Below are 7,636 nucleotides of genomic sequence, written 5' to 3'. Positions count from 1 at the left end.
CTCCTGCTCTGCCTGCACCACCCCCTCACTGTTGCCCACCGGACGATGCCCAGAATGCCCACAAGAATATTTGGTCAAGTTAAATGGACCTCCAAAATACTGACTTCTTATTCTCTGAAGAAAACTTTATTTTCTGTACCATAAATTCACCCAATTCTAGCCCCAAATAAGAGAGGGAAAGGTGGCTAATTAAATTGTTCTGGTTTTGTGCAAAAGTCTGGGTTCACCCACTTGATTCCACTGTAAATGTATGAAAGCTGGTCATACAGGGAACAGTGGCCTCTTGATAACTGACAGCCTTATTAAGTATTCCTGGGACTGAGGATCCTTTGCAGCAATCCTGCTAACAATCTCTGTATTCCTGGGAACCTTCTACATGGGATCAGGGCCTTGAACTGCAACCTCTTCAAACCGTTTCCTTCATCTCTCAGTGGTAACCCAGGGTCCGCTGAACTCTATATTTTTGTGCCTGGGACTGTATGTAAAGATGCTCAAGCTCCCCATGCCTCAGTTTCCTCATATGTCAAATGGGGATAATAACAAAACTTGACTCAGTTTTTGTTTGTTTGGGGGCAGTTTAAAGGAGGTAATACACTTAAACCATTTGAAAATGTGTCTAGGGGGTGCCTGGGTGGCACAATAATTAAGCATCTGACATGGTTTCAGCTCAGGTTCTGATATCCAGGTCATAAGATCGAGCCCCTCATCAGGCTCCGCGCTCAGCGCAAAATCTGCTTAAGATTCTCTCAGCGCCTCCCACTCATGCTTTTCCTCTCTCTCAAATAAATACAATATTTAAAAATAAATTTAAAAAAATTTTTGAATTCAAATTTAAATTAAAAAAAATAAATTTTAAAAAAAGTATCTAGCTTTCAATACATGTGAACTAGTCTTTACTATTCTCTAGCCCCAACCGGTCTTATAAGGCCTAGCTTACTTTGCCTTTACTACATCAACAGTACTCAAGACTTGAGTACATAGTAAAGGTTTGAAAACTCCATTTAAAAGGCAGATTCCCAGGCTCTTGCCCAGAGAGACAGTAAGCCTAGGAATCAGCATTCTCAATGCACACTCCAGGTGTTCTTACAAAGGTGGCCCGTGCTGCAAACAGCAGCTCTGTCCCATCTATGCCATCTCTAATTACCACTTGCACACAGATCAGCCTTGCTATTCTGAATTCCCAGCTGGTGCTTTGTGTCGACTGCCTTATGTTCCATGTTTAAGTTTTATCGTCAAGGAAGATTATAAATTACTGAAAGAGAGGGATTTTATTTTCTTCAGTTTACTATCCTCCAAAGCAGAGAAGAGTGCCTTTCTTACACCAACGTAGGATATAAATTAGTTTTGTGATAGATTGATCATTGAATCTTAAAGCCTCAAGTGCACAAACCCAAATCCTCTAACTGAATTCCATTCAAACAAGCAGCAGCAGACTCGACTCTTCAATATGGTCTTGGGACATTACTTCAGTTGCTCTAAAAATAGAGTTATTTAATATGCTCCAATCACATTTTGATTTTTTATGAGAAGGTTGTGAGTTAAATCATGATTTCGATTAGGCTGCAAATGTTTTCCAGAGTAGTTTAAGGTCCCTGTGTAGCATTCTCAAAATAATTTAGGTAAGTTTGAATACTGTGACCCAGAAGTAACAACCTGAACATGATTAGGATAACCAGGTTTTTCTATAACCTAAATGCCATATTCCACGGTAGCATGTTGAATAAATATGAAATCATGGATTCTCGGCAAAGTTAAGAAAAAAGATCTTCACATCCACCCAAACCTATCTGCAAACAGGAATCAGAGCACTACCTTGAGTGGAGCTCAGTGGTGCTCGCTTTGGCAGCACATATACTAAGATTGGAATGATACAGAGAGGATTAGCAAGGCTCCTGTGCAAGGATGAACATAGAGTTCAGTGGTTGCACAGCAGAAGCATCTAAGAAGCTTTAAAGAATACTGATGCCCAGATCATGTCCCAGATCAGTGAAATAAAAATCTCTAGAGGTGTGGCTGGAAATATCAGTAGCTATGAAAGCTTCTTTGGTGCCTGCAGCATGCTACAAGGTGGAGGGCCGCTAGGCCCACTTTATGACAATCTATCAAGCTTGGTAAGCATACATACCCAAAGTCCAGCCCCAAAGACAGGCCAAAAGTGGAGATATTCTAAAAGCCCCCCCAGTGATTGGGATTTACAGTTAGCAGTTCAAAACCATCTGAGTCCCCCACTTTAGAGATGAGAATTAGGAACAAAGAGATAGTTTTCAATGTCTCCTGAGTATGAATTGGGATACTATTTTCTGATGATTATTAACACTAGATTCGATATAAATGACCTGTGTTACCCTCTCTTACCAGCAGCCTAGTTTTGGAAAACCAGGGGAAAATTAGGACACTGGAGTATCCCAAGAGGGGAGGAAGAATTTCCAAGGAATGTAATAGGTGAGTAAACCTGACATTAGAAAAACTCCATAGTTTTATTGAAGTTTCACTGAATAAATATAATTAAAGAAATTAGAACTGTACCTGGCATATAAAAAGGACTATTTAAGTATTTGTTTTATGGAATAATATGGGAGGATGTCTCCCCACCCCCACCCTTGTAATATGCTCCCTCTAGGGAAAGTGCAAACAAGGCTGTCCTGCTACATACAGGTAACTAGAACCGTAATCCAAGGGCATGAGTCCAACAGACTACTTCACAGGGACCAAATTCAGCACATTCACTCTTTCTATAAATAAAGTTTTATTGGAACACAGTCACACCTATTTATTTGCATATTGTTTGTGGCTGCTTTTTTTTTTTTAAATTCTAGTGTAGTTAACAAAAAGTCTATTATTTTAAGGTGTACAATATAGTGATTTGACAATTCTATACATTACTCAGGGCTCACCATGGTAAGTGTGCTCCTTCCCCTTCATCAATATCACCCATCCTTCTACCCCTCTCCCCAGGGGTAAGCATCAGTGTGTTCTCCATAGTTCAAAGTCCATTTTTTGTCTTTTTCTTTGTTCATTTGTTTCTTAAATTCCACACAGGAGTGAAATCATATATTCATCTTTCTATGACTTGTTTCACTTGATATTATACCCTCTAAATCCAACCATGCTGCTGCAAATGTCAAAATATCATTCTTTTTTATCGTTGAGTAATATTCCATTGTATGCATATACCAAGTCTTTTTTTTTTTTTTTAAAGATTTTATGTGTTTATTTGACAGACAGAGATCACAAGTAGGCAGAGAGGCAGGCAGAGAGAGAGAGGGAAGCAGGCTCCCTCCTGAGCAGAGAGCCCAATGCGGGACTCGATCCCAGGACCCTGAGATCATGACCTGAGCCAAAGGCAGCGGCTTAACCCACTGAGCCACCCAGGCGCCCCCTTTTTTTTTTTTTTAAAGATTTTATTTTATTTATTTGTCAGAGACAGAGGGGGAGAGAGCGAGCGAGCAGAGAGGCAGGAAGAGGCAGAGGGAGAAGCAGTCTCCCTGCTGAGCAAGGAGCCCGATGTGGAATTCGATCCTAGGACCCTGGGATCATGACCTGAGCCGAAGGCAGCCGCTTAACCAACTGAGCCACCCAGGCGTCCCCCAAGTCTTCTTTATCATTCACCAGTTAATGGACATTTGGGTTGCTTCCATGTTTTGGCTATTGTAAATAATGCTTCTATAAACACAGGTGTGCATATATCCTTTTGATTAGTGCTTTTATATCCTCTCTATAAATACCCAGTAGTGGAATTACTGGATAATATAGTAATTCTTAGTTTTTGAAGAAACTCCATACTGTCTTCTATAGTGACTGCACCAATTGGTATTCCCAACAAAAATGTATTAGGGTTCCACTTTCTCCACATTCTCATCAATACTTATTGTTTCTTGTGTTTTGGATTTTAGCCATTCTGACAGGTGTGAGATGATATCTCATTGTGCTTTTGATTTGCATTTCCCTGATGATGAGTAAGGTTAAGCATCTTTTAACATAGTCTGTTGACCATCTGGATATCTTCTTTGGAGAAATGGCTGTTCATGTCTTCTGCCCATTTTTAAATTGGGTTGTTTTTTGGATGTTAAGTTCTTTATATATATATATTAGATATTAACCCTTTATCAGACATGTCATTTGCAAATATCTTCTCCTATTCTGTAAATTGTCTTTTAGCTTTCCTGTTTCCTTTGTGGTGCAGAATATTTTTATTCTGATGTGGTCCTAATCATTTATTTTTAATTTCATTTCCCTGGCCTCAGAAGACCTACCTAGAAAGAAATTGTTATGGCCAGTGTCAGCGAAATTAGTTGCTGGGCTCTTGTATAGGACTTTTATGGTTTCAGGTCTCACATTCAAGTTCTTAATCTATTTTAAATTTCTGTGTTTAAGCAAGTGGTCCAGTTTCATTCTTTTGCTGTCCAGTCTTCCCAACACCATTTGAAAATACTTTTTCCCATTGGATATTTTTGCCTCCTTTGTTGAAGATTAATTGACTATATAATCATGGATTTTTCTGGGGGCTATTTTGTTCCATTGATCTCTGGGTCTATTTTTGTGCCAATACCATACTGTTTTGACCACTACAGTTTTGAAGTGTATCTTGAGATCTGGAATTGTGATACCTCCCATTTTGTTTTTCTTTTTCAAGACTGTTTTGGCTATTTGGGGTCTTTCACTGTTCCATACAAATTTTAGGACTTCTTTCTCTTGTTCTGTAAAAATGTTACTGGTATTTTGACAGGGATTGCATTAAATGTATAGATTACTTTGGGAAGATGGATATTTTACCCACATTTTTTTCTTCCAACACATGAGCATGGAATAACTTTCCAATTCTTTGTGTCATCTTCAATTTCTTTCATCAGTGTTTTATAGAGTATGAATCTTTCACCTTTTTGGTTAAGTGCATCCCTAGGTATTTTAGTATTTTTTACTCAATTGTAAATGGGATTGTTTTCTTTTTTTTCTTTTTTTTTTTTTTTTTTTGGTACGTTGATTTTTTTAAAGATTTCATTTATTTTAGAGAGTGAAAGAACATGAAGTGGGGAAGAAGAAGAGGGAGAAGCAGACTCCCAGCTGAGCAGGGAGCCCAGCAGAGGGCTCAGTCCAAGTACCCTGAGATCAGAACCTGAGCCAGTCAGATGCTTAACCAACTGAGCCACCCAGTTGCCCCTCTGTATATTGATTTTGTATTCTGTGACCTTACTAAATTCATTTGTCAGTTCTAGTATTTTTTGGTGGAGTCTTCAAAGTTTTCCATATAGTATCATGACTGAAAATTTTACTTCTTTATGAATTCATGTGCTTTGTATTTCTTTTTCTTTTCTGATTGCTATGTCTAGGAATTCTAGTATTAGGTTGAATAAAACTGGTAAAAGTGGACAACCTTGCCTGGTCCCTGACCTTAGGAGAAAAGCTCTCAGTTTTTATACTAATTATAATATCAGCTGTAGATTCTTACATATGGCTTTTATTATATCTAGGTATGTGCCCTTTAAACATACTTTGTTAAGCATTTTTATCATGAACAGATGTTGGACTCTGCCAAATGCTTTTTCTGCATCTACTAAAATGCTCATATGGGTTATATGCTTTCTTTTGTTGATGTGAGGTGCTTATGGCTGATTTTACACAGATGTCTTATGACCTGCAAAGCCTAAAATGTTTACTCACTGTCCTTTTACAAAATTTATGGACCCTGATTTAGGTAATTCTTCTACACTACAAAGATAAGAGCAAAAGTATTTGTACTGAGCCTTGTTTTTCATGCCTTTCCCAGAATTGTTGACCTCATTCTGAGTTTTGCGCTTTTAAGTCAGATATACCCTGCATAAGAACAAATTAAAGTATGCTAACATTAGAGTAAGTTATATTGGCAGAAACCACAGACCCTGACATTTCTTATGAGACTTAAGCAGACATATCCAATGGTTAGGATTCTATGAAGTTGCTAAAAATGATCTCTCTTTAAGGTTAAAATAACATGAGAATATCCTTATGTTTCAATGTTAAATGAGAAAGTCCAATTCAACATTTTATAAAGTATGATCAACTATGTGAAACAAACAAATTCCACATTTTCACAGGAAATCTCTAAGAAAAACACATCAGAATGTGTTGCATTTGAGTGACAGAAACATGACTTTTTTGGTCTATTTTTTATGTAGTAAACTCTCTATAATAAGAGGCATTATTTTTATAATAAAAATAAACTTGATTTTTAAAATATGGAATATGAATTCTGTTTGTTTTGAAGTCTAAGATCAACAATTTCTAGCACTTATGTGTTAGACATGGCACGTGATATTTAAGTGTCTCAAAAACAAAAATGGTGCTACTACTAATGTGTCATACATGTACAACTCTGATGTTTACAAAGCTTTTTTTTCCCAGATACAATATATTACTTGGTTCTAACTACTTCAAATAAATAAATAAATAAATAAAGGACTGCAATTGAAAAAAGTAGGATGCCAATTCAGACCTTGTGGTTAAAGTAGAGTACTCTTGAAAAATTTCTACATTTATCTTATTCATGCTAACTTTTCCTCTCTCGATAGAACTCACATTAAGATACAGAGAGCCCTTGGACTCTCTCATGTCCTTTTTGTTCATATTTCTGTAACAATGCAAGTTGCCTCAAAACCCCAAAATGTTTTTGCAATGGCTTTCCAACCAGAGTGCAATCTTCTAAAAGCCCCATATTAATAAAAATCACATTTGAGGCAAGGTGGCCATATAGACCTCTCAGGGTCTGACCATCCTGAAGGATTTCCCATCATCCACTGGGGCTTAATGGGCCAATCACACTACAGAGAAGCTGACAAGGATGAACACACAAGTACATAGATATCCTGAGCAGTTGGTAGGCAATCTTGTGTCTTATAAACTAGAACCACCTTTTTAAAAAAGAGGTTTTTAAGACATAAATTTTATTGCTCAAGTCCTCCAGGTTTTCGTTCCAGGTTTCTCTCTCATCTGCCTGCATTATCCCAGCATTGGTTCCCTGTCACCTTTCCAGTCACAATTAATTGTCCCATCCACCATTCACAAGGGCTTTGCTTTCAGCTATTGCTAACTGAATTCCTGCTAAAACATTAGTTGAAAAGAGCTTCCTGGGGCATCTGGGTGACTCAGTGGGTTAAAGCCTCTGCCTTCAGCTCAGATCATGATCCCAGGGTCCTGGGATCAAGCCACACACTGGTTTCTCTACTCAGCAGGGAGCCTGCTTCCCCCTTTCTCTCTGTCTGCCTCTCTGCCTATTTATGCTGTCAAATAAATAAATAAAATCTTAAAAAAAAAAAAAGCTTCCTGTTTTATCCAAAGAGGATTTGCCTTTTGCTAGAGTATTACTGAAGAACATAAAAACAAAAATAATAATTTCTTCCTATTATAACCTCAAATTCATTCTTCTCTCTATTCAGCTTTACCTCTTCCCTTTCCTTGCTGTCTCCTCTATTCCATTTTCATAACCAGAACTAGATTATACCTCTTCAGGCATTTTGTTCCTCAATTAAATATACCCTTGTGATTCTTCCTTTTCTTTCTAGAGGCATCTTCCTCCTCCTTTAGCTAGAAAATCAACTCATCGTGTCATGATATTCAAGGCTTCCACAAGCTGAACTCAAATCTGTTTAGCAAAACTTCCCTG

The 7,636-nt window shown here is 37.8% G+C and overlaps 1 non-coding gene across 1 annotated transcript; it reads left to right on the top strand.

Moving 5' to 3' along the window:
* Positions 1-1,830: 1,830 nt before the first annotated feature.
* Positions 1,831-1,939, top strand: LOC132024027 (U6 spliceosomal RNA). Its single transcript, XR_009406144.1, has one exon. It is a non-coding gene; the product is annotated as a U6 spliceosomal RNA (small nuclear RNA).
* The last annotated feature ends 5,697 nt before the right edge of the window (positions 1,940-7,636 follow it).

The sequence above is a fragment of the Mustela nigripes genome, chromosome 8 (assembly GCF_022355385.1).
Source record: "Mustela nigripes isolate SB6536 chromosome 8, MUSNIG.SB6536, whole genome shotgun sequence".
NCBI lineage: Eukaryota > Metazoa > Chordata > Mammalia > Carnivora > Mustelidae > Mustela > Mustela nigripes.
The sequence above is the reverse complement of the archived record's forward strand: the minus strand, read 5'-3'. Positions and strand labels throughout refer to the sequence as shown.